Source organism: Zea mays, chromosome 9, assembly GCF_902167145.1.
Source record: "Zea mays cultivar B73 chromosome 9, Zm-B73-REFERENCE-NAM-5.0, whole genome shotgun sequence".
Taxonomy (NCBI): domain Eukaryota; kingdom Viridiplantae; phylum Streptophyta; class Magnoliopsida; order Poales; family Poaceae; genus Zea; species Zea mays.
This window is the reverse complement of record NC_050104.1, coordinates 2,973,611-2,982,173: the sequence shown is the minus strand read 5'-3', so window position 1 is coordinate 2,982,173 and position 8,563 is coordinate 2,973,611.

Here is an 8,563-nt window from a genome sequence, read left to right as displayed (position 1 = left end):
AGGTATGTACTCGAGACAGTACTACTTATGATTCTTCTAGTGATGATGAGTCTAGTGATGAAGAAATAGATTACTCTAGTTTATTCAAGGGATTGGATAGAACTAAAATAGATAAGATTAATGAATTGATTGATGCCTTGAATGAAAAGGATAGACTTTTAGAAAAACAAGAGGACCTTTTATATGAAGAGCATGATAAATTTGTTAGTGCACAAAATTCACTTGCTCTAGAAGTTAAAAGAAATGAAATGCTTTCTAGTGAAGTGTCTAGATGTCATGACTCTATCTCTAGTTTAAAGAGAATTAACAATGATTTAAATGCTAAACTAGAAGTAGCAAATAAATCTAACTCTTGTGTAGAACATGTTATGATTTGCACTAGGTGTAAAGATTTTGACATTGATGCTTGTAGTGAACACCTAGTTTGCATTTCTAAATTAAATGATGAAGTGGCTAGTCTTAATGGCCAACTTAAGACTAGCAAGAGTGAATTTGACAAGCTAAAATTTGCAAGGGATGCCTACACGATTGGTAGACACCCCTCAATTAAGGATGGACTTGGCTTCAAGAGGGAAGCCAAGAACTTGATAAGCCATAAGGCTCCCATCTCCGCCAAGGAGAAAGGGATGGCCCCTATGGCTAGTTGTGCTAAAAAGAACCATGCTTTTATATACCATGATAGGAGACAATCTAGAAATGCTTATAGGAGTTGTAATGCTTATGATGCTTTTGATTCTCATGTCATGTTTGCTTCTAGTTCTTCCTATATGCATGGTAGAAATATGTCTAGGAGAAATGTTATTCATCATGTGCCTAGAAAGAATATTGTTCATGCTCCTAGGAAAGTAATGAATGAACCTTCTATAATTTATTATGCTTGCAATGCTTCCTTTGCTATTTGTAGAAAGGATAAGAGGGTAATCGCTAGGAAGTTAGGGGCCAAATGTAAGGGAGACAAGACTTGCATTTGGGTCCCTAAGACAATTGTGACTAACCTCGTAGGACCCAACAAGAGTTGGGTACCTAAGACCCAAGCCTAAATTTGCCTTGCAGGTTTATGCATCCGGGGGTACAAGCTGGATTATTGACAGCGGATGCACAAACCACATGACGGGGGAAAAGAGGATGTTCTCTTCCTACGTCAAGAACAAGGATCCCCAAGATTCAATAATATTCGGTGATGGGAACCAAGGCAAGGTAAAAGGGTTAGGTAAAATTGCTATTTCATCCGAGCACTCTATTTCTAATGTGTTTTTAGTTGAGTCGCTTGGATATAATTTGTTATCTGTTAGTCAATTATGCAATATGGGATATAATTGTCTATTCACAAATGTAGATGTGTCTGTCTTTAGAAGAAGTGATGGTTCACTAGCCTTTAAGGGTGTATTAGACGACAAACTTTACTTAGTTGATTTTGCAAAAGAGGAGACCGGTCTAGATGCATGCTTAATTGCTAAGACTAGCATGGGCTGGCTGTGGCATCGCCGCTTAGCACATGTGGGGATGAAGAACCTTCACAAGCTTCTAAAGGGAGAACACATGATAGGTTTAACTAATGTGCAATTCGAAAAAGATAGACCTTGTGCAGCTTGTCAAGCAGGAAAACAAGTGTGAGGAGCGCATCACAGCAAGAATGTGATGACCACATCAAGACCTCTGGAGCTGCTACATATGGACCTCTTCGGACCCGTCGCCTATCTTAGTATAGGAGGAAGTAAGTATGGTCTAGTTATTGTTGATGACTTTTCCCGCTTCACTTGGGTATTCTTTTTGCAGGATAAATCTGAAACCCAAGGGACCCTCAAGCGCTTCCTAAGGAGAGCTCAAAACGAGTTTGAGCTCAAGGTGAAGAAGATAAGGAGCGACAATGGGTCCGAGTTCAAGAACCTTCAAGTGGAGGAGTACCTTGAGGAGGAAGGGATCAAGCACGAGTTCTCCGCTCCCTACACACCACTGCAAAATGGTGTGGTAGAGAGGAAGAACAGGACGCTTATAGACATGGCGAGGACGATGCTTGGAGAGTTCAAGACCCCCGAGCGCTTTTGGTCGGAAGCCGTGAACACGGCTTGCCACGCCATCAACGGGGTCTACCTTCATCGCCTCCTCAAGAAGACGTCATACGAGCTACTAACCGGTAACAAACCCAATGTTTCGTATTTTCGAGTTTTTGGGAGTAAATGCTACATTCTAGTGAAGAAGGGTAGGAATTCCAAGTTTGCTCCCAAAGCCATAGAAGGGTTTTTGTTAGGTTATGACTCAAATACAAAGGCGTATAGAGTCTTCAACAAATCATCGGGTTTGGTTGAAGTCTCTAGCGACGTTGTATTTGATGAGACTAATGGCTCTCCAAGAGAGCAAGTTGTTGATTTTGATGATGTAGATGAAGAAAAAGTTCCAACGGCCGCAATACGCACCATGGCGATTGGAGATGTGCGGCCACAGGAACAAGATGAACGAGATCAACCTTCTTCCTCAACAATGGTGCGTTCCCCAACTCAAGATGATGAGCAGGAGGCGTGTGATCAAGGGGGAGCACAAGATGATCATATAATGGAGGAAGAAGCGCAACCGGCACCTCCAACCCAAGTTCGAGCGATGATTCAAAGGGATCATCCCGTCGACCAAATTTTGAGTGATATTAGCAAGGGAGTAACTACTCGATCTCGATTAGTTAATTTTTGTGAGCATTACTCCTTTGTCTCTTCTATTGAGCCTTTCAGGGTAGAAGAGGCCTTGCTAGATCCGGACTGGGTGTTGGCCATGCAGGAAGAGCTCAACAACTTCAAAAGAAATGAAGTTTGGACACTGGTGCCTCGTCCCAAGCAAAATGTTGTGGGAACCAAATGGGTGTTCCGCAACAAACAAGATGAGCACGGAGTGGTGACGAGGAACAAGGCTCGACTTGTGGCAAAAGGTTATGCCCAAGTCGCAGGTTTGGACTTTGAGGAGACTTTTGCTCCTGTGGCTAGGCTAGAATCAATTCGTATTTTGCTAGCATATGCCGCTCACCATTCTTTCAGGTTGTATCAAATGGATGTGAAGAGCGCTTTCCTCAACGGGCCGATCAAGGAGGAGGTGTACGTGGAGCAACCCCCTGGCTTCGAGGATGAACGGTACCCCGACCACGTGTGTAAGCTCTCTAAGGCGCTCTATGGACTTAAGCAAGCCCCAAGAGCATGGTATGAATGCCTTAGAGACTTTTTAATTGCTAATGCTTTCAAGGTTGGAAAAGCCGATCCAACTCTTTTCACTAAGACTTGCGATGGTGATCTTTTTGTGTGCCAAATTTATGTCGATGACATAATATTTGGTTCTACTAATCAAAAGTCTTGTGAAGAGTTTAGCAGGGTGATGACGCAGAAATTCGAGATGTCGATGATGGGCGAGTTGAACTACTTCCTTGGGTTCCAAGTGAAGCAAATCAAGGATGGCACCTTCATCTCTCAAACAAAGTACACGCAAGACTTGCTAAAGCGGTTTGGGATGAAGGACGCCAAGCCCGCAAAGACGCCGATGGGAACCGACGGACACACTGACCTCAACAAAGGAGGTAAGTTCGTTGATCAAAAAGCATACCGGTCAATGATAGGGTCTTTACTTTATTTATGTGCTAGTAGACCGGATATTATGCTTAGCGTATGCATGTGTGCTAGATTTCAATCCGATCCAAGGGAATGTCACTTGGTGGCCGTGAAGCGAATTCTTAGATATTTAGTCGCTACGCCTTGCTTCGGGATCTGGTATCCAAAGGGGTCTACCTTTGACTTGATTGGATATTCAGACTCCGACTATGCTGGATGTAAGGTCGATAGGAAGAGCACATCGGGGACGTGCCAATTCTTAGGGAGGTCCCTGGTGTCGTGGAGTTCTAAGAAACAAACATCCGTTGCCCTATCCACCGCTGAGGCCGAGTACGTTGCCGCAGGACAATGTTGCGCGCAACTACTTTGGATGAGGCAAACCCTCCGGGACTTTGGCTACAATCTGAGCAAAGTCCCACTCCTATGTGATAATGAGAGTGCTATCCGAATAGCGAAAAATCCTGTTGAGCACAGACGCACAAAGCACATAGACATCCGGCATCACTTTTTGAGAGACCACCAGCAAAAGGGAGATATCGAAGTGTTTCATGTTAGCACCGAGAACCAGCTAGCCGATATCTTTACCAAGCCTTTAGATGAGAAGACCTTTTGCAGGTTGCGTAGTGAGCTAAATGTCCTAGATTCGCGGAACTTGGATTGATTTATAGCATACATGTGTTTATGCCTTTGATCATGTTCCTTATGTATTTTGTTGGTTATTTATGGTGCTCAAGTTGTACAAGCACTCCCCGGACCTCATAAGTCCATTTGCACGTGATGCACAAATTTAGGGGGAGATGTGCTACAACTTGACCTCTTGAGACTAACTGTGTGCTTGAGTTTGCTTAATTTAGTCTCAAAGGTGATTTGAAAGGGAAAAGGTGGACTTGGACCATGAAAGACTTCCACTGCACTCCGATGAAAGAGTAACTTTTTCCAAGTTCATCTTTGTACTCTTCTTGCCTTTTTATTCTTAGTTGAAGATTTTGGTGAGGCAATGGGGTTAAAGGGCCAAGATTGATCCTGTTTTGGTGCTTGATGCCAAAGGGGGAGAAAATAAAGGCCAAAGCAATAAATGGATCAGCTACCACTTGAGAAATTTTGAAAATAGTAGAATAGAGCTTTTGGTTTGGTTTGTCAAAACTCTTTTATTGTCTCTTTTGTCAAAAGTTGGCCTCTTGTGGGGAGAAGTGTTGATTATGGGAAAAAGGGGGAGTTTTTGAAATCCTTGATCAATTTCTCGTGAAATATCTCTCTTTATGTTTCAACATGTGTGTTTGACTTAGAGATAGGAAATTGAGTTTGATTTGCAAAAACAAACCAAGTGGTGGCAAAGAGTGATCCATATATGCTAAATATGAATCAAAACTATATTGAGTTTTCAATTGCATTGATATTGCACTTGTTCTAGTTGTTTTATGTTGTATTGGCATAAATCACCAAAAAGGGGGAGATTGAAAGGCAAATGTACCCTTGGGCCATTTCTAAGTATTTTGGTGATTGAGTGCCAACGCAAGTGCTTTTGTGTTGATCTATGCAATGTGGTGGACAAAGTGCAAATCATGTCAAAAGGTATGTTTCTGACTTAGTACTTTGTTTTATGGACTAATGTATTGTATCTAAGTGCTGGAAATAGGAAAGATTGAATTGGAAATGAGATGGCTCTGTTCTGCCTAAGTCAGCTCGGTTTGGGTGCACCGGACTGTCCGGTGAGCCAACGGTCGGCCGGGCCAACGGTCGGCTGCGCGATCTGCGCGAGACACGTGGCCGAGCCAACGGTCGGGAGGGGGCACCGGACTGTCCGGTGTGCACCGGACAGTGTCCGGTGCGCCAACGGCTCCCAGGCGCCAACGGTCGGCTACGCCACAGAAGGAAAGAAATCCGCACCGGACAGTGTCCGGTGGTGCACCGGACTGTCCGGTGCGCCAGGCGACAGAAGGCAAGATCAGCCTTCCTGGAATGCTCTCAACGGCTCCTAGCTACCTTGGGGTTATAAAAGGGACCCCTAGGCGCATGGAGGAGGACACCAAGAATACTCAAAGCATTCCTAAGCACCAAGACTCCGATTCCACGCATTTGTTTCTTCGTGATAGCATCTAGAGCTCTTGTTGAGTTGTGAACTCGTCGGGTTGTGTTGCGAGCTCTTGTTGTGACTTGTGTGCGTGTTGACATTCTGATTTCGTGTCTTGTGTGCGTTGCTCATCCCTCCCTTACTCTGTGCTTCTTCGTGAACTTCAAGTGTAAGGGCAAGAGGCTCCAAGTTGTGGAGATTCCTTGCAAACGGGATTAAGAAAAGCAAAGCAAAACACCGTGGTATTCAAGTGGGTCTTTGGACCGCTTGAGAGGGGTTGATTGCAACCCTCGTCCATTGGGACGCCACAACGTGGAGTAGGCAAGCGTTGGTCTTGGCCGAACCACGGGATAACCATTGTGCCATCTCTGTGATTGATATCTTCGTGGTTATTGTGTTTTGTTGAGACTCCTCTCCAGCCACTTGGCGATTATTGTGCTAACGCCTAACCAAGTTTTTGTGGCTTAAGTTTAAAGTTTTACAGGATCACCTATTCACCCCCCCTCTAGGTGCTCTCAAATCTTACTCTTGTGCTCGCGACATATTTGTAGGTGCCCCGTGACCATAACTTTCTTGTCTTTTGGTATTCTTTCCTTTTCTATCGTTAAATTACTAACCTTCGACAATATCTATTCCATTGGTATTGACATGGTGCATCTTTTGGATTCTTCCATACCCTTATCCCTTAATTCAAATACTTAACTCTAAAAACTATGTTGCCTATTTAAACATTTCAGTTTATATTTTCATGACCTTCCTGTCTTTTGAGATCCCTTCTTATTCCGTTGTTAAGTCATTATCTATCGGCAATTTCTATTCCCTTGGTCTTAGTATGCTCGTATCCTTGGAGTCTTGCATACTCTTATATTTTCATGTATGCTTATCTTCATACCCCAATGTCTGCTTAAGACATTTCAGTTAACATGCCCTTGACCACCCTTGTTTCTTAATGATCCATGAGCGATCATTTTATTTTGCACATCCTGGGTGATCTCGTTAATTCCTCGTAACTTTCTTCGGTAATGAATTTTTACTTCAACTCTTCTGTCGGAACCTCACTTATCTTATCCTTGATTGTTTTCTCCATCTCGTCACTTTGCGAGTCTTGCATTAACTCTGTCCGTGGATTATGCTTTTCATCATTATCTCCTTTATCCTTATCACCTATATATCTTACCTTGATGTTTATCTTATACTGGCCTTTAAAATATCCTCTTTTCCATCTCAATCTGAGCATTGTACTTTACCTACTTTTCCCTTGGTTGTATCTTCTTCTTTGTCGCCTGCGAGTTTTTAACTCTATCCTTTGTTGTGTTTTTGTTTGTTATTACCTTTACCTTTCTCATCCCTCGATCTTACCTTGGTGGTCACGTTATGTATGTTATCTAAAATCTCCAATCTCATAACCCAATTTGAGAGCGGTGTTTTACTTATCTCACCCTTGGCGATATCCTCTTCTTCAAAGCGTGTAAGCCTGGACGTAACTCCATTCTTTGTTGTACTCATCCCACTGGCTCTTCAATGCCTTCGTCTTTTCTCTCATACCCTTGCCTATTATCGCCTTTGACCCTTGTAATATTGATGTCTTCTACCTAAATGCTTACCTTGAACTTATCCTTTAAAGCCTCGCTTTCTTTCGACCAAGTTTGAGAGCTGATTTACCTATCTCTCCCGTGATTTCTTTTCACACCTTGTCGCCTTGTAAGTTTTGTCTTAATTCAATCCTTTGCGGTGTTTTTATTTGCTATCACCATCACCTTATCATCCGTCGATCTTGCATCGACACTCATCTTTATTCCTGCTCTTTAAAAATCTCCGCTCTTCCTCCTTAATTTGAGAGTGGCAGTTTACCTATCTGGCCCTTGGACGTACCCTCTTCTTTTCCACTTGCTGGTCCTGTCTTAACTCCATCCTTTGTGGTACTCATATCCTTTGTTCTTATGCACATTTACCTCCTCACTTACATTCGTGTCCGTTATCACCTTTAACCCTTGTAATATCCATGCCCTTACCTTCATGCCTACTTTGAACCTACCCTTTAAAGCCTCCTCTTTTCTGTCCTTGTTCGAGGGTAATGCCTCACCCGCTTCACCATTGATTGCTCCCCCTTCTTCGATGCCTTGCAAGTTTTGTCTAAAGTACATCCTTTGTTGCTTGTTTGTCCATTATCACCTTAACCCTGGTCATCACTCGATCTTTATCTTGATGCTTATCATGTACTTGCATTTTAAACTTGAAAGTCACCTAGAGGGGGAGGGGTGAATAGGCAAAACCTGAAATTTATAGACTTTAAACACGCACTATGCTCGGGGTTAGTGTTAGAAATAATTCAGAGTGCAGAAGATAGTTCTCATTGCTATGAGTTGCTCAATTAATGCAGATAACCTTGGGAGCAAAATCAAATCAATATGAGCAAGGAAACTTTTAGAGAGAGAGGAAGGGATGGGAAACAAATTGAGTGGAGATCAATCACAAATGAACACGACGATTTGTTTACCGAGGTTCGGTTCCAAAGAACCTAGTCCCCGTTGAGGAGGCCACAAAGGCCTGGTCTATTCCAACTCTTTCTCTCTCTCAATCGGTCACTCAGACCGGTCGAGTGCTTTTTCTCAATCTCACGGGTCACTAAGACCCCGCAAGGATCACCACACAATTAGGTGTCTCTTGCAAGCTTTACAAAAGACTTAGATAGTTTAGAGAGATATGAAGAAAGCACGATTAAGAGCCAAGCAACAAGAGCAATATGAAAAGACACAAAATCACACTCTCTCAAGTCACTAATCACTAAAGACCACTGGTCACAATTATGGAACTTGGAGAGATTTGGAAGCTTGAATGTGTCTTTGGTTGAAGTGAATGCTCTTGTATTGAATGAGAGTGAATGAGAGGCTTGGATGTTGTGAATGAAGGT